This window comes from Rhinoderma darwinii, chromosome 4 (assembly GCF_050947455.1).
Source record: "Rhinoderma darwinii isolate aRhiDar2 chromosome 4, aRhiDar2.hap1, whole genome shotgun sequence".
NCBI lineage: Eukaryota > Metazoa > Chordata > Amphibia > Anura > Rhinodermatidae > Rhinoderma > Rhinoderma darwinii.
The window spans coordinates 209,077,439-209,100,632 of record NC_134690.1 but is presented as its reverse complement, the minus strand read 5'-3'; the positions used below and the strand labels follow the sequence as shown (position 1 = coordinate 209,100,632).

At 38.2% G+C, this 23,194-nt stretch overlaps 1 protein-coding gene and 1 long non-coding RNA gene across 2 annotated transcripts in view; one reads left to right on the top strand and one right to left on the bottom strand.

Moving 5' to 3' along the window:
- The window catches only part of LOC142759688 (uncharacterized), a 28,036-nt gene extending 7,197 nt beyond the window's left edge, over positions 1-20,839 (bottom strand). The window contains exons 1-2 of the long non-coding RNA XR_012883178.1: positions 20,708-20,839; positions 20,267-20,414 (exon numbers count right to left, since the gene is read on the bottom strand). This is a non-coding gene — a long non-coding RNA (uncharacterized LOC142759688). The remainder of the gene's footprint in view (positions 1-20,266; positions 20,415-20,707) is intronic.
- Positions 15,313-23,194, top strand: part of CNR1 (cannabinoid receptor 1) — a 109,192-nt gene continuing 101,310 nt past the window's right edge. Inside the window, exon 1 of the mRNA XM_075862137.1 lies at positions 15,313-16,347. The gene's annotated coding sequence lies outside the window, so the exon portion shown is untranslated. The remainder of the gene's footprint in view (positions 16,348-23,194) is intronic.

Genomic DNA, 23,194 nt, shown 5'->3' with positions numbered 1-23,194 from the left:
GGGATGCCGTCCTAAGGGTACCCACACATGTAGCGGATTTGTTGCGGATTTCACCCCTTTTACATTAAAAAGAGTGAAATTGGCAGTGAACATCCGAAAAGAATGAGCAAATCCGCAGCATGCTCTATTTTATGCGCAGAAAATTTTCAGCAGCATATGGAGGAAATTTTTCAAATCTCATCTCCTTGCCTGCAACAGTCTATCACTGCGGATTTTCCCCCTACAAATACAGAAGGAAAACACGTAACAAATTTGCTACATGTGCAGGGGACCTTACTGCTTCTGAGGTAATATTTTCCTGTCCATATATACAGCAAGTGTCATGATGGGATTATATAAGGTGAAGATGTCATTGAATAAAGTATGTAACTCATCACTAAAACACGTCTAAACATACATTAGTATTTCTTCAGATCAGCGCCGAATTGGCATCCCTTCCACTGGGTTTCCATTGTGATGTGACGGCAAAAATAGCACAGTTTGCAGCATTATTCTTGCCATCAAGCAAAATCAGATACATGATGGAACATTACAAATGTGAATACAGTTTAAGGGTATGTTCACACGGCCTATTTTCAGACGTAATTCTGGAGTTTTACGCCTTGAATTACGCCTGAAAAGACGGCTCCATTACGTTTGCAAACATCTTCCCATTGCTTGCAATGGGTCTTACGATGTTCTGTTCAGACGAGGTGTAATTTTACGCGTCGCTGCCAAAAGACGGCCCGTAAAAAGACGCCTGCGTCTAAGAAGTGCATGTCACTTCTTTGGACGTTTTTGGAGCCGATTTTCATTGACTCCATTGAAATACAGCTCCAATTATGTCCGTAAAAGACGCCACGAAAAACTCAAGTACATGCAAAAACGTCTGAAATTCAGGAGCTGTTTTCGCCTGAAAACAGCTCCGTAATTTCAGACGTATTTTGTTAAGACGTGTTAACATACCCTAAGGCTCTTCTCACACTGGTTTCATAATGTGTTTACGGGATATATGACAGATCTTTTATATTGGACCTGTCAGGATTTTTTTTTAACATATCGAGTAATGCAGCATTCTACACTGCACAAAAACCTGATGTCAAAGAGCTAATACACATGTGAACAGAGCTAAAGACTCTGTTCACGCTTACGCTTGTTCTTTTTTATCAGAGAAACCTGTTGGACCCATCATACATTTTTTTTAAACGGCGTTGTAAAAAAATGCCCTGCCTGAACGAATGCCCGTTATTCCCGATTAATTCAATGGGCAGATGATTTTAGGTGTTTAGCTACTGTTTTTTCTGGCATATTTCAAGGAGTTTATGGTGTATATATATGTCTCGGGGCTTGATCTTGTGCCCCTGATCTTTTAAGACCCTAGCAACGCCCCTGGGTAGCAGTCACCCCCGACTTCGGAGCCTAAAAGGGCCCAAAGGTCCATCTGCCACTTAAGAAGACACTAGTATTATGAATGACACACACACACTTACGTTCAGTCTTTAAGGATTGGAGAGAGATACATTAGATACATGAAGTTGAAAGACTTGGAAAGATAATAGAACAAGAATAATTATTACCACAAAACTATACCCATGGCGAATAACTAATACATAACTGATACATAACGTATTATATTATTTATAATCAAATTCTGTTTTAGTCTGTACAAAGACAAACTACTGGCAAAGAAAATACTGCAGCAGAATTATTATTACTGTTTAAGGCCCCATGCACATGACCGTAAAACATCTCCGTAATTGCGTACCGTAATACGGTCCGCAATTACGGACCCATTTAGTTCTATTGGCCGCGGACACCTTTCCGTATCACCACGGTTAGGTGTCCGTGCCGTAGAACTGTGTCGGGAATTATGGAGCATGTCCTATTTTTCGTATTTTACGGGCCGTGCTCCCATACTTTGTATACTTTGTATGGGAGAACGACCCGAAAATGTGGGCTGCGGCCCGCGGCCGTCGGTCGCCGGCCTTGCCCGCAATCGCGAGCCATGATTACTGGCACGGCCGTGTGCATGAGGCCTTTTATTTCATTCACAAACACTTTTTGTTATCAATCCAAAGATTTGTTTTGACGTTTTTTCATACAGTAGGCCGTAAAAATCATCCAACATATGCTGTAAGCATATGGCCTGAATATATGCAGCTGTATGCCACACAATTGCATACTTCTGCAATTCACTCCAATTGTAATTAAAGGTATTTTATTTGGTATTACTTTTTTGCGGGATGCCTTTGTGTTGGAATGTGTAGTTGTCTAAGATTTTCAACATAGTTGAAAAAAATGATATACTTATGCATACCACCCAGATGTCTGCCGAAATGACACTCTTGGCATACGTCTAGTCCATAGAAGTCTATTGATCGCAGCATTTCCCAGAGTATATACACACACCGAATATTCACTGGGGACAGAGCAATGTCGATAGATCCAAATGACTGTGAAAAAGGTGATGTGCTCTTTAGCGTGAAACAGTATCTGATTTGCCAAATGAACCTGGACATAAATTCCTTAACTCCATATATTTTTGTTACCTAATTATTCATAAGCCCCAAAGGGAAAGCTGTGAAATATTTGTAACATCCCCAGCTCCCCGCATTATACTTACATCCTGGTCCATGATGCTCCTCTTCTTCCTGAACAGCGTATGGTGACTCCTTTCGCCGTCGGCGCTCTATTCTGGGCCCTAGAATAGACCCAGGGTATTTAAGTTCCTCCCTTTTCATGTTCCTTGCCAGAGCAATTTAGTTCAACCTTGTGTTCCTTGAATTCTTTTGATTGTTTATTGGATTTCCGTGTTTGACCTCAGCCTGTACTTTTAACCAACCTTGCCTGCCGCCTGCCCTAAACTCTTGCTTGGTGACCCGTGACGAACCTCTGCCGCCTGCCCTGACCTTCTGCCATACCAGACCACGCTAACTTGCACTACACCTGTTAGGTTGACCGTCACCAAGGGAGACTACTCTGGGGATAGTAACCTGGGGTTCTCCTGCAGGGTGGTCCAAATCCCTGTATAGGGATTAAGAGGTGAAAACCAGGGGTTCCCTTAGACTCCGCTCCCCGGTTTAGCCCCACGTAAAATCCCTTGGTGACAAGGTGGGTTCACACCGCCCTTTGCTGGCCCCGTAAAAGAGTATCCCAATATTGTAATGTTAGATAAAGTTATATTCTTTGTGTGGATGTCAATATTAAAATACATTCTTGCATGAATCATAAAAATAACCAGATGAAGATATTCCATTTGATAACAATAGGGTATTAGAAAATGCTGTTTGTATTTAAGAAATCTGTTGAAATCATTGTCCCTCAAGTATTGAAACGGTACACAAAAAACAGTGCTTAAATAAAATAGAAAAGAAAGGATGATGAAGCTAATAATAAGATAAATTCCTATTAAATGTAACGTGGAAATGTGAACCCTCAAACTCTATAACCAACTGTGCTGTATTTGTACATCCTTTCCCGTCGCAGTCATTTTTTGGATTTTTGTTTTCATTTTGTCCTCCCCACATTCCAGAAGCCATAACTTTTTTATTTTTCCGTCGATAAAACCATATGAGGGCTTATTTTTTGCAGGACGAGTTGTAGTTTTTCACGGCAGCATTTATTGTACCATATAATGTATTGGGAAACTGTTAAAAAAATAATTCGTGGGGTGGAATAGGAAAAAAACTGTGATTCCTCAATCTTTTGAGTGGTTTAATTTTTACAGCTTTCACCATACGGTAAAAATGGCATTTTAAATTTATTCTACCGGTCAATACAATCACGGCGATACCAAATTGATATAGCTTTTTTTATGTTTTACTACTTTTACAAGGTAGAAACAAATTTTTGTGTTTTGTCGCCATATTCTGAGAGACATAACTTTTTTATTTTTCCATCGATTGAGCGGTATTAGGGCTTATATTTTGTAGGGTGAGCTGTACTTTCTTCTATTGGTACCATTTCCAGCTACATGAGACTTTCTTATAACTTTTTATTTAATTTTTTGTGGGATATGAAGTGACCAAAAAACAGCGATTCTGAAGTTTTAATTTTCTATTTTTTACAACGTTCACCGTGCGGGTTAAATAATGCTATATTGTAATAGTTGGACTTTTACGGACGTGGTGATACCAATTTTTTTCTGTTTGTTTTTTACATTACTTTAGAGGAAAAATTGAAAATTTTTTATTTTTTGTACTTTTAATATATATAGTTTTTTTTACACTACTAAAAACTTTATTAAACTTTTTTTTACACAGTTTATTAGTCCCCCTAGGGGACTTGAACCAGCGATCATTAGGTCGCTGGTACAATACACTGCGACTGTATTGCAGTATATTGTCATATTTACAGGCTCTTAATAACAGGAGATGAAGAAAGGCAGTCCTGAGGCCCTTCATTAGGCCTCTGGGCTGCCATAACAACCATAACCCCCCCTGTGATTGTGTTGCAGGGGGCCGTTGAGCTGTCGGGGTTGCGTCCCTTCTTTCTAACATCTTAAATGCTGCGATCGTGATTGATTGCAGCATTTAAGGAGTTAAATGGTCAGGAACAGCACGATCGCTTTTCCCGGCCGTTAGTGCCGGGTGTCAGCTGTAATACACAGCTGACACCGCCAGCGTATGGAGCAGGCTCAGCGGGTGAGCCCACTCCATGCATCCACCCCCCGCACAGCAGCTGTATCTCAAAAAGTAAAAATAAAAACTATTTATAAAGTTGCACCAATCACACTGATTGACCTTTTTATAAAAAAAAAAAATTCCATTCAAAGGAATATATAGCCTTTAAGTAAACAGATAATCTTTACTAAAGGAAATAGATTACCTTTGATTAATAGATTTGCTGTTGGTGTGATTGGGAGGCAGGAATGAGTAGACAGATTCATTACTTTCCTGAACTAAACTATATATTGACTTTAGTGGCATATATAGTAATTATGGTAATTATAGATGATATGACTGCTTCTACATTTAACTAGAGCAGACTCTAGGAAGAAAATAACCAGTTTGTGCTGACTGCAAGATTATAAACCAACATGTATCAAACCTAGGCGTAAACCTAACAACACAAAATATATTTTTTATTTCTGTGGATCTCCGAAGTTACACGATACAAAATAAAGAATGTTCAAAAAGGCCTAAACTGAGAGGAGTTCTTCATGTTTTAGTGAATAAATATTAATAGATGTCATGGACATTAAAAAAATAATTAAAACTGTTTCACTATGGAGATAACCCTACTCCTACCTTTTCTCTGTGTGAATCTTCTAGACCACGCACACACACACACACACACACACACACACACACACACACACACACACACACACACACACACACACACACACACAGTGCCACAGCAAACTTTCCAGATGAATGCCCAGACAGCTTAATATAGCCATTAATGTGTTCCCAGACCTAATGATATCAATAATGACCCTGAATTTTTGCAGCCTGTAGTACTCCCAGTAGACTGTCTCTATACATCAGATAAATACTGCTTACACACGGAATTGCCTCAAAAGTAGGCCAATAAACTTGTTTGTAAAATAATCAGATGCTGTAGCAGTGCCCACAGATTAGTTACAGTCACTCATTCAACATGCCAGCTTACCACCCCTATAATACAACACATGTCTCCTCCACAGTACTGCACTGCTCTCTACTCAAAATATTTGCCACATGTAACCCTAACCGCTATACCAACCCACCAGTAATTGTGTAACATAGCAGGGTTGCCATCCATCCGTAAATTTACAGACAGTCCGCAAAAAATGGGTGTTTTTTTCTGCTGTCCGCTAGTAGCGTCCGGCAAAAAAAAGCACCGTTCGGGACTTTTCTTTAGCCAGAAGAGGACCTTCGTCACATGACCACCTCGGCTCCTCGGTGAGTCACGTTAGGCAGAGTGGAGAGTGGTAGCGGTAGGCTACCACTACCGCTCTCCACTCTGTTTGCTGTGTGGAGCTATTTACAAGGGGGACCTGTGCAGCGCTATTTACAAGAGGGGGCTGTGTGGAGCTATCTACAAGGGGGGCAGTGTGGAGCTGTTTACAAGGGGGGCAGTGTGGAGCTGTTTACAAGGGGGGGCAGTGTGGAGCTATCTACAAGGGGGCAGTGTGGAGCTGTTTTCAAGGGGGCAGTGTGGAGCTATATACCAGGGGGGCAGTGTGGAGCTATATACAAGAGGGGCAATGTGGGACTATTCACAAGGGGGGGGATGTGTGGCGCGATCTACAAGGGGGGTTTGTGTGGCGCTATCTAAAATGTGGTGCTGTGTATGGCGCTATGTACAGGGGGCACAGTTACTGATGGGGCACTTTTATTGGGTCGAGCACTAAGGAATCATTATTAAAGTCTGGGACACTGTGGATTATGAGTTTGTTTAGAGGATGAGGTATAGGTGTTGAGGCTTCTAGAAAAGCCTCAAATTCTGCAGAGACAAGTAGTGGCTGGAATAAGTCGTCACAGTGGTCTGGGCCGGATGGAGAAAAAAAGTGAAAGTGAACGACTAATCAGAGAAAACATCACCTAAGTTAGCAGGGGAAAGCTACAGGCGAGGCTGTGATTGGTGAGTCACTCCTAGAACACTGCATAGTGCACAGGCAATGATTTTGTAATGTGTTCATCAAAATTTTGGTCTGTCCGTGATTTTTAGCTCAGTTGTCCAGAAATTTCTGAAGTGGAGGTTGGCAACCCTAATACATAGATATGAAGGAGAGTAGTTTGCCAAATATGATTTAATGGGAACCACTAAATTTTTTTTGGGCAGTGAGTTCCCTTGTCTGCAAGACCCCTGTACAGCTGCACAATTCGCACATATGGTATGTCCACCCCTAGGTGCCTCACAAGTGCACCATACAAAGGCACAAAGAGGGGTACATATAATAAGACTGCACCAGTTTTAATTAAAAAAAACATGCTAGAATAAGATGCAACAAATTTATTAAAAGGCACACGCCTCATAAAAAAAAATAATCTTCGGCTATCTGTGCAACACTGAATGAAATTTACGCAGGATGGCATAGATTTCTGCTCTAATTTACATCAATCTCTGGTGTCAACTACTGTATAGTAAATGCGTGAGGCCGCAGATCACCATGCCCAATTTCCGCTAAGGGGAAATGGACTAAAGGTCACATTTTTTTGGGCCGTTTTTTAACATTTCTACACCAAAAATTTTTTGTATGAACATTGTTAACTTTGTCTACAGCTCCACAATACAGACCTACACACACACACACACACACACACATACACACACACACACACACACACACACACACACACACCATTGTGTGCGTTAGGCCAAAACCTTTAATACTGTAGCTTCTCAGAGCACTAATGAAATTTATATTGAAATTCTGTCATTTACACATAACATACTAAGTCTGTTGCTAAAACCTGGTTAAAAAAAAGTACAACACAATCATGAACTAAATATTGAATATGGCTCATTGTCAAAAAGAAAAACTATACACGTACAAGAGGACTCAGTCTATATTGTAGCATTGAAAGGATGCCTGATCTCTAGTATTGTAATCAAAGAGGTAGAAAACTACACAGAACAGAACCTGGCAGATTAAAAAGTATCTGTGTTGTGTACCAAAGTCAGACCAAAGCAAAGGATATGTGATTTCTCAAAAAAACTTGGCAGCAATTTCAACTCCTGCACATCAAAGTACAACCTTACATCACTCAGAGAGCAAAAGCACTGGTTCACAGAGAATACACATGTACCTAAATCAGCTTTTTTTTTTAAAATAAATATATATATATATATATATATATATATACATATATATAGCAAATATAAAAAAAAATGGCGACAGCACCCTGCAACACTAATGCCACCTAAACCACTAAATATAAATAGATATGCACTAAAGCTAAATCTACCTACAAATAGGGAGGTTCTTAGTGCACATTTTGATCAAAAAGTGTTAGCCCACCTGCCACGACAAGGCGACCTCTGTAAGGTGGGAACCTACGCTGCACATACACCCAGAACTGGGACTAAGCCTACATATATACCTGGGGATGGTAGGATCCAGCATTGAACTGATTAAAATCACCCTGTGCAGAGTGGGAGGAGTGCAAGAACAACAAGTGGAGGCAGTCACTAACCCCACATATATGGATCCCATAAACACAACAAAAATTGAACAGCACATTCCAACTAAATGATACAAAATGTATGCAGGTGCAAGAACACCTATGACTGCAGATATACAGCAAATATAAAAAAAATGGCGACAGCACCCTGCAACACTAATGCCACCTAAACCACTAAATATAAATAGATATGCACTAAAGCTAAATCTACCTACAAATAGGGAGGTTCTCAGTGCACATTTTGATCAAAAAGTGTTAGCCCACCTGCCACGACAAGGCGACCTCTGTAAGGTGGGAACCTACGATGCACATACACCCAGAACTGGGACTAAGCCTACATATATACCTGGGGATGGTAGGATCCAGCATTGAACTGATTAAAATCACCCAGGGCAGAGTGGGAGGAGTGCAAGAACAACAAGTGGAGGCACTCACTAACCCCACATATATGGATACCATAAACACAACAAAAATTGAACAATGTATATATATATATATATATATATATATAGTCCAAGGGTAGATGAACACAGCACTCCAATGGTTCAAAAAGATCAAGCCATGTGCTCGTTACCTGGGGGTGAATCAATTCCCCAACATCCAAATAGAGAAAAACATAGAGCGCAGTAACGGCACCAGGACTTCAAGGTGGATGAAAGCAAAAGTTGATTTATTCACCTCAACACAGCAACGTTTCGGTTCAACAGGAACCTTTCTCAAGCCATGAGGCTTGAGAAAGGTTCCTGTTGAACCGAAACGTTGCTGTGTTGAGGTGAATAAATCCACTTTTGCTTTCATCTACCTTGAAGTCCTGGTGCCGTTACTGCGCTCTATGTTTTTTTCTCTCTCTCTCTATATATATATATATATATATATATATATATATATATATATATATAGAATAGTCTGCCTTCTTGAGCTGGCACAGCACATTAACTGCTGCCTAGTTATTAGGAGGCACCTAAAAGGCTGCTTCACTATATCATTAGTATAAAATGACTATGTATGTAAACCTTTGAAAGTGATATTTTTTTTAAATAAAAATGTCAGTGTGTTTGGTGCAACTTTCAAATTAGTTTTGAGTAAAAATTATTTTAACTTTTTTTTAGATACAGCTGCTTTGTATACTGTATACAGGGCAGCTGTATCTTTAGCTAAGACCTAAATTCGTCAGTCCCACATACCTGCCTGGTTCAGTGTCAGCGGGTCCTGTGTGTCTCTGACACACAGAATCCACCTGTAATCTATCAAATCTAAGTTATGAACTTAGATGTGATGGATAACAGGTGGATATGTCAGGGACACACAGGACCCGCTGACAATGAACCCGTCAGTCCCGCAGACCTGATGGGTACAGGATTCAGCGAACTATACAGCTGCTCTGCTTACAGTTAGCCAACCGAACAATAACCCCAAATATACCAGTGGTCCTAGTGACTGATAGATCAAACCAAAGGAGAAAAAACGGTCACGACCATATAATTAAAAAAAAAAAAAAAATCCTTTATTGAAGTCAATTAGACACATGCAAACAGGCAACATTAGACATGATAAAATAGCATAACCCTCGCAGGATAAAAGATGGAATCAGAACATTCACGCAGCGGATCAACCAGATAGTAATCCGGTCAGACGATCCCCCAAAATGCTAAAGTGCATGGATGGTAAATTTTTAAACAGGTAATAGGAATGACATTTTTGCACAGATTGGTATATAGACTTAAATAGATGTAAATACAATCAAGCAATCACGTTTGAGCAGCAATATACCTACACCTGCAAAGTACGGAAATAGCCAGGAGATCAAGACCGGGGGTCCGCTGCTGAATCTGAATGCCAAGAGTGAAAGAGGTAAGGTGTGCCATCTCAAACGATCAGCTTGGATGTCATGAATCAGAGGGGGATAATTCAAATCATAAAGGGTAGTTAGGTTCCCTGACCCACCTTGATACCCAAGTAGGTTATATTCGATTTCGCAATCTCAACATCTAAGGTGGCTAGGGACCGCCTAAATTTTGAATCCGGCGTCCCCAAATCCAATAACTGACATTTTGACGTGTTAACTTTGTAACCTGAATAGCTCCCAAAGTCATTCAATGCCTAGAAAATACGCGGAACATCCTGTAGGGGATTTGAGAGAAATAAAAGTATGTCATCTTCAAATAACCTCCATCTTCCCTACCATTATACCCTTATACAAGTTGGATGACGCCAAGTAGCGCGCCAGAGGCTCCAAAGACAGATTGAACAATAGAGGCGACAGCGAAGTCCCTGCCTAGTACCTTTGCACAAACGGAATGGTTAAGATAAAAAACCTGGGGTGGAAATTCTAGCCTTAGGGGCCTTGTGAATGTGGTGTAATAAAGCCCTGAAAGCCCCAGTTATTTCCATCCTATCCAAGACAGCATCCAACCAGTTCCATCGGACATTGTCAAAAGCTTTCTCCGCATCTAGTAAAAGTAATGCTGGATGTTCCTTAGGAAATGGACTATGCTGTACCCTATCTAACACTGCAAGAACCGTCCTACTATTAGTGACCGCCGACCTACCTTTAATAAAGCCTACTTGTTCCGGGGCCTATCCGCAATAATTTTAGAAAGGAGCTTGGCATCTACGTTGATAAGCGAAATGGGCCTATACGACCCTGGCAATAGGGGGTCCTTTCCAGGTTTAAACAATAATTTCACATAAGACGTGTCTGCTGATGGTGGTAATCCCTCCTCTCCCAAAGCATTGTTAAATAAAGAGACCAAAGTCTCAGTCACCTGTTCCCTCATTGCTTTAAAAAATTCTCCAGTCAAACCATCTGGTCCAGGCTCTTTCCCATTTTTTAAGTTCCTAATAGCCCCATCTACCTCCTCCTTAGTAACCCTGGCGTTTAGGAATTGTAACTGTTCCGTGGAGATGACCGGTAAGGTGACCTTGTCTAACAGTGTGTCATCTAACGGAGGGGAAGATTCATCTGAGTATAGTTCCTCATAAAAATTAGCCAGAACAGCATTAATACGAGAAGGATCGCATGTATCCCGCCCGTTATGAGCTCGCAATTACGCTATGTGTTGTGTTGGACGTTTTCCTCGAGCCACAGTTGCCAATAACTTTCCCGCCTTATTATCAAACCTGTGTAAAATAGCTTAAAAATCACGGTTATGCGACATTTCTTTCTGAGAAGCCCACTCGTCAAAGGATTGTTTAGCCTGAATCCAAGCCTGTCTAGCCCCTAATGTAGAATGTGTCAGGTATGCTGTATAAGCTGTCCTCAATGTAGCACTAGAGGAATTACATTTTTGCGTTATTTCCCGTTTTTTGCTCACGGAGTATGCAAGTATCCTCCCCCTCAGCACAGCCCTGACCGTATCCAAGAAAAGTGAGGGGTCATCCCTGTGTCCTGAATTCGTTGAGGTGTATTCCAACCACCATCCCCACAACAGTCTTACAAAAGTGTCATCAGATGCTAAATGGGCTGGGAATTACCAAATAAAATCTGACCCTCTGGGATAGGTTTCCTGAAAAGTTGACCGTACCGGGGCGTGATCTGAGATCACTAGATCTCCTATATCAGCGGTCCCAAACATCGGTTGTAATGCTGGAGACATTAAAAAACAGTCTATCCTGGACCAAGACTGTTGAGCGTGGGAGTAATGAGTAAATTCAGGGTTGGACATATTTTACTGAAAGTGCTGATTAATACTTGAAGATTAGTAAATAGATCTAGTAACTTCATGCTTTTCCTATCTTCCCTTATGCCAGTTAACATGATACCCTTTGTGTCCAATAATCAGTTTGATGATTTAGACTTTTTCTCTCTGACTCTAACTTAGGCAACCTCCTTAAGGGTCAAACCTCTCCTACCTTAGCCGAACTAAAATCTTAAAATATAGGTACTAAATGGTCTTCATTGCAATATTCTAATTTTACTAAAACTTGTATAGTTTTCTTGGCTTCTTTCCACACATATCGGGCTCTAACATGGAGTAAAGCTCTTCTGTGTTTTTCTATCCAGCCTATCCTCCTGATTTCTAGACTTCATGACAAATGACTAAAAAACAATGTGCCTAGTAAACCTTATTTTCATTCCTCCTGGGGGAAAGACCTCTGTGCTACATTCTTTCCTCCTAAAGTTAAGAAAATATTTTGATACACATACGTTTTTTTCTACAGTATGTGCATAAGATCTCAAGAAAACTCATTCAAACTGGTAACCACGGGGTATCGCTCACCTGATATAATAGCTAAAATGTTCCCAGACTCGCCTAATATTTTCTGGAGATGTGGTCATTGCCCAGGTTCTCTCTTCTACATTCGGTGGGACTTTGCCAAATTTTCCCCCTTTTCAAAACCAGTGGAAACCCACAAAAATAATATGTTCTACCACAATATCCCTAACACCTAAAATAGTCTTATTGAACCTACCTTCTAAAAAGTGTAATCCATCTAAACACCATCTGCCTAACCTGATGATAATGGCTGCAAAATAGCGAGGAATCAATGGATATCCCAATATGGTTGGTAAACTTGGTAAATTGTCCTGCTGGGAATCTTTCTCGCATGAGAAATTTGTTGACCTGTGGACAATATGAGTTACCGGAAAAAAACCATTTTCCATGAGCTCACCTTTCTCCCACAAAAAGTTTCTGCAGCTTTCATTTCTGGATATAAACCATGTCTATATTTACATTGAATGTAATAGCTTTTCCACTTTGAGTTTCCCTTTAAAATAATTTACAAGATGGTAATATATAGTCACGTATAATTTATTACTCGTTATTTTTTTAATTGTTTTTTACTGCATTGCTTGTTAAATGTTGTGTTTCTTTTTCTTGCTGCAAATCTGAGACTGATTTATCATGGGACTCTGCTCATTGCACTGAATGATTATATTGTCAGCCTTATTACATGTTTGCAAAATATTTAATAAAATACATTTGACAAACAAAACTGAACTAAATTAGATGTGTATAAGCTGAGTTGCCCTATGATGTTAACGTTGCTTCAGAATTAACGTTACTGACCAGAGACATTTAGGATGATTGGATCTATGATCAGTGAAGTGTATTGTTGCTCTGAATCTGTATCCTGTAGTTATATTAACGTTTCATGCAGAGGTCTCAGCTGCTACCCCACGTTATATATACACTACTGGCCATAGATCTTTTTTTAGTAAATTAGTTTTATAAATTATTACCAATTATTTAATTTCCTGGGTATATACATAATACACATACGGTAGCTTATTTCTATGTATTTCTACAGTAGCTTCTTTCTATGTCGGAATCTCAGATGGGTTGTGTAGAAGGTTTTGTCAAATACATTTAGGATATTTTAACGCTATAGATAAATATACTATTGCAACTTTTACAAAGTCATCTGAAAAATTTAAAGTAACACTTTAGACCCTGAGCTATTTATATAGAAAAAGTAGTACCTTTTATTGGCTAGCTAAAATAGATTATGATATCAGGCAAGTTTGTAGAACTGGCCAGGTTTCTGCATCAGGTTGCATGTAATACAGCTACTTATACCAGAGTGGTACATAAACCAAATTGGAAACATAGATCAAAGAAAGCCTCAGGTAATTCTAGCAAGGTGTGCCCTCTGTCAGTAATATGCTGAACTGCACTGACAGACTGCAGACATTTTATAAAAACCTAACAGTGAAGGGCAATTGTGTGACACTTCTAGTTGTGGAGTGTAATATGAATGTTACATTAAAGAGGCTCTGTCACCACATTATATGTGCCCTATCTCCTACATAAGGAGATCGGCGCTATAATGTAGGTGACAGCAGTGCTTATTATTTAGAAAAACTATCTATTTTGACCACTTAATGAGCAATTTTTAGCTTTATGCTAATTAGTTTCTTAATGCCCAAGTGGCCGTGTTTTTACTTTAGACCAAGTGGGTAGTTGTACAGAGGAGTGTATGACGCTGACCAATCAGCATCATACACTTCTCTCCATTCATTTACACTGCACTAGCGATATAGCTATATCGTTTTGTGCAGCTACATATACACACTATAACATTACTGCAGTGTCCTGATAATGAATATACATTACCTCCAACCAGAACGTGATGTGTATTCAGAATCCTGACACGTCTGAATCTTTTCTGTGAGATTTTCAGCAAGGCAAATGTAATCTCGTTTACATTGTAATCTCGCGAGATTACGTTTGCCTTGCTGGAATCTCACAGAAAAGATTCAGAAGTGGTCAGGATTCTGAACACACATCACGTCCTGGTTGGAGGTAATGTATATTCATTATCAGGACACTGCAGTAATGTTATAGTGTGTATGTAGCTGCACATAACGATATAGCTATATCGCTAGTGCGGTGTAAATGAATGGAGAGAAGTGTATGACACTGATTGGTCACTGATTGGTCAGCGTCATACACTCCTCTGTACAACGCCCACTTAGTTTAAAGTAAAACACGCCCACTTGGGCATTAAGAACGAATTAGCACAAAGCTAAAAATCGCTCATAAAGTGGTAAAAATAGATCGTTTTTCAAAATAAAAAGCATTACTGTCACCTACATTACAGCACCCATCTCCTTATGTAGGAGATAGGGCACTTATAATGTGGTGACAGAGCCTCTTTAAGGGTCCTTAATGTAGAAATTGGTAAAGAGTACTAGAGATGTTCATATTGTAGAACAGTTTATATCTCTAGCCTAACTGTATTTCAGGTCTTCTTCTGGGAGACTAGGGTTGATCATCTTGAAGTATCAACCCTAAAAAAGGATGTTAGGATCACTGGATACAGAGGTAAATCTCCCTTAATTCTAAATGATATATAGATTGCAAACACTGTTGTAACAAATAGACCTGTGTTATTCAAGCCTACTGTGGCTCCAAAAACAAGTTTCTAATACTCAGTACATTCAGTACATTTACTATGCACAGGAATGTATTTATAAGAAAAAGCACACAAAGAACATTCACTATGTAACAATTAGGTACAGCCTTGAAAAAAATATACACAATACTTCTGCTTAGAACATATCCACTTTTATATAAGGTAGGTTGGTGTTTGTTCCACAAAGCACTGGCTGATATGTTGAGCTTTAAAAGGTGTGTGATATAGCAGCTGACATTGCTGTGCAGATATGCGTATAGTCAATGCCTGAAAAGTTCCATTGACCCATGTGTGGGGAGAATGGGGGAGGGGAGGCTGTATATTGACTATTCACTCTAGGATGCACTTGGAGATCTTTGTCAATGATGAGTGGGAGTGATAGCAATACATTAAGATCAGTGCACAGAAGGATGTATATTCACATCTGTGGGGTATGTGAGAATATCCTATGTTATTTATACAGGGTTTACAGGTTACTATGTAACAAATGAATGCTTCATTTTACTGCTAGGAGTCTATGTGATCATCAGTCCTCATCATTGGCTTGTAGCTCATGTAAATAGAACAGTGTAATCCTGCATTAGAAAGGACTTGACAACTTGGAAATGTGGTAGCTGATTATTGGAGGCTGCATTGGGATGGGTGTGTTACTGTTGTGTACTGTGTATGTGACTGTAGAGAGTCCTTTCCTGCCATTCTTCATCCATCTTCCAGAGTAGTTGGTATTGCAGTCTGTGCTAGTGATTGTGCCGGTGCCAGGACTAAAACAGATTAACACGTGATGAAGAGCAGCTTGATAAATGGGACCTGAGAGCACTGGGACCAAAAGGAAAACACAAAGCAGACAAGCTGCAAGTGAAGGAGAGAGCAGAGCAAAGAGAAGCAGATCAGCTGCAAGCAGACAACAGGCAAGCAGGAGGCAGGCAGCAGGACTAGTGTAAGTGACACAGGCGACTTTCTGATTTCTCTATGACAGAACATGAATGCCAGTGACAATCTCACATCTCAGTGTTTGTGACTTGGACTGAACGGGCTTACAGCAAGATTTCCAGCTCAGATACATGAAGTGGATAACGACGCCTCATCTCTTCACCATAGCTGTGGGCATCTATTGCCTTCACCCATTGAGGTGGCAGTGTTTATGCGTGCCAGGCTATAACTAGGACTAATCTCTTAACCATCAAGTCACTTTGTTCTCTCTGTGCCCGGGGCACTGTACTGTGGCACTTGCTTCCAGTGCTCCCTCTTGGGGGCAGCAGTTCAGCACCACAGCAGAGGACAGCAGAAAGCATAGTCCGGTCTACAAGTTCATCAGAGCCCTGCCGTATACAGAGCTGGAGCCAAGGAGCATTATACATGGAGAGAGGCTTCAGACAGTGACATGTGAACAGGGGTAAGAGCTGCCATGTTCATGTATTCATCCTGCCATCCATGTACCACAGCTATATCCATGTACCACAGCTATATCCATGTACCACAGCTATATCCATGTACTGCTGCTCTGGGAATGGTTTATTTGCAATTGTTGTTTGTCATTTATAAAAGATTTTACAGATTAGAAACTTTTATCCTAGAAATATTTACATTAAAATTCTAATCAGCTCGATGTAAAAAGAAAACAACCACAACGCCACCAGCAGCAGAGAAAAATGAAAATTAGTCCATTAATATTAGATAAAAGAGATATTCCACATTCCTACTATCTGGGAATGATTTCTTTCCATGTGTCTCCTCCTTTACTTAACTGGATATCTATACATCAATATAACTAGATAGATAGATAGATAGATAGATAGATAGATAGATAGATAGATAGATAGATAGATAGATAGATAGATAGATAGATAGATAGATAGATAGATAGATAGATAGATAGATAGATAGATAGATGATAGATAGATAGAGATAAACAGTTAAGAAAAGAAAGAGGCAATGACATAGATATAAATGTACTATATAAAATATTATATATACACACACACACACACACACACACACACACACATATTTTCATATTTTAAAGAAATGGTGTCATCTTAGATCACAAGCTGTTATGTAATACATTATTGGATAATATTTTTTTTATCAAAAACAAGATAAAAAGAGAATTTATGACATTGTGTTTAATATATTTTGTAGTTACTAACCTAGAATGTTGTGTAGGGAATATATGATTTTAAATAGATGTGAGCTTAATTTACAGAAAAGACAGTCCAGGTTATCCAAGATATCATGCATTATTAAATGACACGTCAAGAGTCAAGGACAACACAGCAGAGAGAATTGCAGACACCTGAGCACAAATTTCATTTGATTTCAATTGTCATTGTTAGTGTCATATGCGGATTTCAGAGGAGAAGGCAAACATTTCTGTTAAGGTTCCAATTTACTATGATATGTTCAATATCTAATATGCATAGAGTACAATGAGCAACTCAGTGCAGTCCTATCACACATGCTCAAGAGTTTGGCATGTTTTAATGCTGCCAGATGGAAATATTGTAGATTTAGCTGATGTCTGGAGTGGGCATCTGTTGGTAACTGGTGAATGGGAGGTTTCAGAAAGGAGTCTTGCTTCCACTGTGAAGTCTGGAGAGTTCATCCTATTCACACCTCTATTGACTGAGAATTGACATAAATGTTTTGATCAAGGTTGTAGGGCTGGGTGCTAGCAGGGCTGAGGTTCAGTACCATGTATAAGAAAATCAAACTACAAGGACAATTTGAGAATTTATATTTTCAAAAATGTATCAGTATTTATGTTTATACTGGAACCTTGACTCTTTGCACTCTCGATAATAGCCACACGCTATAGCGTTATGTATAGAGCATACAACTATACTGACCTGGATATATATATATATGCTGGATTATCTGAACTATGGTGTTTAAGATGATATGTGACATTTAATAACTGTGCAACCCTTACTACAAATCAGTTCACAGTGAAGTTTGGGTTTGAAATACTGAAGATAAACATATCGATTCAATGTTTCTTATGTAGAGCAGAACCTCTCTTGATCCTTCTGTTACATGTAGTATGTATATTGAATTTATATTGGAAATGTTACACAATTAAGTTTTCTTTTTGTGCAACATCAACATTATTGATCCAAATAGCACACAGACATCGATTTTATACAACATGGATTTTTTTTTTCCATGACATATACAATTAATTTTACATGATACATATTGGTCTTTCTGGTTGACTGGGTTTAACATGTGATTCATATGCTCTGTGGGTGTACACACTTCCCTCAGAAAAAACTGGCATAAGCCCTTGCTTTATCATAGTCAACAACTGTTTGGAGAATAAATTATTATGTTATAGTGATACCATGGAATCACTCATGATAATGTTATAGACATACTATGGAATCACTCATGGTAATCTTATAGTCATACCATGGCATCACTAATGATAATGTTATAGTAATGCCATGGAATTACGTATGATAATCTTCAAGTGATGCCATGGAATCACTCATAAAAATCTTATAGTCATACCATGGCAGCACGAATAATAATGTTATAATGATAACCATTGGAATTACTCATGATAATGTTATAGTCATACCATGGAATCACTCATGAAAATGTTATACATGATGCCATGGAATCACGCATGATAATCTTATACAATGGAATCACTAATGATAATATTATAGTAATATAATGGAATCACCCAGGATAATGTTATAGTGATGATATTGTATTTTATGTTTTAGGACATTTCATTTCAGCTGTTGAGGCTGAAATCTCACACATGATACATACTCACTGAATATAGTTCTTAATGTATAGGGTAGCTAGAACAGTACGGGCCATTCATTGCAGTACTGACTTCCAGTTGAATACTATAAAGATAGACTGAATTATTTACACACTATCACCACCTCGCTTATATTTCTCAGCATATGGTGCTCTGTACTATGTAAAATATAAGTTTTATCCCTTTAGTTCCAGTGTTGTTGCTGTTGTTTATACAAAAACTTAGCTTTTAGTATCTTATAGAGAGATTTGTTGGTCATCATTTCGGAGGGTAGGTTTTTGTTGTTTGTTTCTGGTAATGTGATGATTAGTGTTTTACATAAGGAATAGTACTGCTGCTGTGATCTAGTGGAACATATATCAGCAAAGATATAACTTCTACTTTAATACAAATGTTACATTTTTGGAAGGGGAAGGGGACTGTTTATTTGCATCATGCTTCCCTTGCTTAACTTGATTACATGGTTCACTGTTTTACTGATTTTTCAAATCCTATTTTCGCCATATAAGCCATAGAGCCACAGTCAGAGGTGTATACATATAATCTACAACTATTCATCTGCCCACAGAATTATATTTAAAAAAAATGGCTTTTTCTTAGGTGGTATTCTCTTCGTGTATTTTTTCCAAAGTTGCCTAACCATTACCCATGCAACAAAACTAGTTACTGTAGTTCCCATATCAATGTTGATGTAAATATAGGGATTAGCCACATTATTTCAATGCCAGATAATACAAATATTAATGTCTCTAACAAAGTATGTTTGACATGTGAGCCCCCATCAATTGCTCACAGTAGTTCGTACAATGTCTTATGTAGAAGATGTACTGAGTGTTTGTACCTCTTTCTATTCAATTTTATTATAAAGAGCTCATATGTTTTTCTCCTGACAATGTTCATGGTACATTCCATTATCTCCCAGTAAACAATCAATAGATTGTCTCATCTAGATACTGGTGATAGTTGGAATAGCTACTATGCTGTAGGCTTCCCATCAAAGTATATAAGCCGGTGAATATTTGATGGGCACAAACTGACCAGTCATTCAAATTGGAAATATAATATAAAAAATATATAGCATAAAGAACACTTATCACATTTTTACTTTGACCAGTTTTCCATATACAGCTGATTGAATGATGGAAAGCACAGTATCTAAAGTAGCAAAACTGCCACGGTTTTAGAGGTAGACACTCTGAAGGTGCTTAATCGACTTCAATAAAATCTATAAACACTATCCAACAGTTACTGATGTATATATATATATATATATATATATATATGTATATATATATATATATATATATATATATATATATATATATATATATACATGTATATATATATATATATATATATATTTATATATATATATATATATATATATATATATGCATTTCTATAACAGTATCCTGCAACATAATAATGGTAGAAAGGCAGAATAAACATTTTACTTTGCTTTTCTGAGTTAATGCCTAAAGAGAAGTGAACAAATACAAATGCAGTAGAGCTTAATTTGTCTATTAACTGTTAATACCTGGAATAACTCCCTGGGGTTAGATAATGTGTTAGGTTTACCACCAGTTCTGTATAAAGCCAAAGACAGCACATAGTGATATTTCATTGTACAAAATGACAAACTCTTCTCTGCTACAGCTGTTTACATTCTAGATTTGCTTGTAATCCTAAATACAGTAAAGGCAATACTAGATCATCATCAGCAGAAAATAATCCATGAGGTTTTGGTGCAATTCTTATTATTCTTTATTGATATAGCGCCGGCACATTCTATAGTGTGTTCAAAATGGAGAATACAAAAGTTCAATCAGGGAATAAAAAGTACTTATAGAATGACAGAAATTGTGGACAATATTTTCTTAGACAAAGTGAAACAAGGTGAGAGGACGTCGCTCATTAGTACCTCAATCTAAGTACCAGTGTATCTAAGTAGGAGAATCTCTCTATATAGAGTACGTACCTTGTTAAATGTATTGTTTTTCCTTTACTTTTGGGGTGTTACTGTGTATTAATGCAGATATGGTATAGTAAACATCTTTCTATTTTACCAGTCATAACGTGCTAATTTATTGAAACATTTCTTGATCACTATAATTTTACATACTGTTTTGGAACTGTCATAAGAAGAAGAAGAAGCAGTAATAGTCCCTGTGGATTGTGACATAACAATGCCACAGGGAAGAATATAAAGCTATTATCTTGCAGTTAAAAGGAATAGAATAATGAGTATGACATGCATTTTTAATTATCAATATTTTTTGTTTATATTGACCAATTGTGTTCTCTTGTTTGTTTGTTGCGCTACTGTATGAGGATGTGTTGATGGTGCAAGTACTAAGCCAATCGAAGTGTAATGTTAAACACAAGACCTGATATGACAAATGTCATTTTGTGAAATGTCTTGATTGAAAGAAATATGATTTATTTTTTCTTATTTTTATGTAAAGCGTAAAATGAGCATTACAGCAGTACATAAAAGATACAGGCAGTTCGATAATAGATAGATATATAGATAGATAAAAAAAGGGGGAAAAAACAACAGCATAGCAAAAAAAAAAAAGAGAGTGCACACCAGTAGACCTTGGCAAAGTTTCCAAAAATCAAAGGCAGTACTCCAGATTCACATAAAATAAAGTGGGTCCTTTATTCACCCATAATGTGCGACATTTCAGCTCACCCAATGGAGTCTTTCTCAAGCATTGAATAGGTATACAGGATGGGAATATAGACCCTCAGCAATTCATTAACAATAATTACACACAATTAGTGAAAAAAGCATACAAAATGACATAATGCAATGACATACTGTAGAATATGTATTAATATCAGTGCATATTACATTATATAATTACAAAAAATCATAAATATTGCACAAACATGATTAATTCATATTGTACAAAAATAAGTATAAAGTGCATAGTGCTATAATTATCCATAATAGTGTCTCAGGTGTAACAGAACAATTACCGACTTATCAGCATTAATATCTGGATAGCAACATAGCTGCATTCGAAACGACTTCCTGCAGCGCAAACTGCGCATGTCAGGAAGTATAATGGCAATATCCAAAAAATGAGAATATGCAGCGTCCACATCACTGGGAACAAAGCAAAACCCATGTGTGCCCACAATAAAATAGTGTTTCATGGAATAATTTTACTAAAGGGAAACATGCCATCTTCATATTCCCTAGCTGCAAGGCTAGCACACAACCTATGCAAAGTATAATAGTCCTATTATGTAGTAATAACCATATAATAGAGCAAGAAGCATATAGTTATTATTTCAATATTAATTAAATATATTTTATATGTGGCTTACTAATAATACATTATATAAATGGTCATTTATGAAATATCAATATGGACAATAGACCACATGTTTAGGGAAAGAGGAATTATGCTGGCGTTAAAGGGGTTCTGAAGAAGTTTTATATTGATGGCTTAGGATAGGTCATCAATATCAGATTGGTGGGGGTCCGACTCCCGGCACCCCCATTGATTAGCTTACTGAAGGGGCCGCGGTGACGAATGCAGCAGCCTCATTAAAGTTTACCAGGCACAGCGCTATACACATCTGTAGCGGCTGTGCTTGGGTTGGCAGTTCTGGTGCCATTCAAGTGAATGAGACCGGGCTGAAGAGAACTGCGAGACCGGGCTTTAGAGAACTGAAATCCCAAGCACGGCCGCTATGGAAGCGTAATGTCCTGTGTCTTGTAAACTGAAGAGGCCCTGGTCTTTTAGGTCAGCTGATCGTTGGGTGTGCATGGAGTAAGCCCCCAACCAATCTGATATTGATGACCTATCCTAAGTTGAGGTATTTTTTGTGGACTCAATAAATAACATCAATATTTAATAATTTTATAACAGGACCATAATTTTGTGGATATTTTGTACACATTCCCAATACTGGACCCAGATCTATTCTGCAAAGGACATTGCCTGTAACATTTTGGCATAATTAGCTCCAGACTGCTGTTGACATGGTGTTGGGTTGTCATATACAAACCTCCACATGTCTACTGGCACAATCACTGATGACTTTGAGTGTCCAACGTATATTTGGATACTGGAACATACAATGACTGACGGTTTACAAGAATATTGACCTAATGTGGTCTAGCATGGTTTAAATTCTGCATTATTCCTAAAAACATGTTCCCTAAACATGTGGTTCATTGTGCATATTGATGGTTTGTAAGTGACCTTTTACATACTGTATTATTATTGAGCCACCTATAAAATTTATTTAATTCATATTTAAATCATCTGGTTATTACTATATAATAGGACTATTATACTTTCCATAAGCTGTGTGATCAGAATAAGAAGATGGCATGTTTGCTCTTTAGTAAGATGGTTTACGTTCAACACAATTTAATTGTGGACATGTGCGGGTTGCCCTTTGTTCCAAGAGATGTGGACGCCCCGTGTACTCTTTTTTTTGT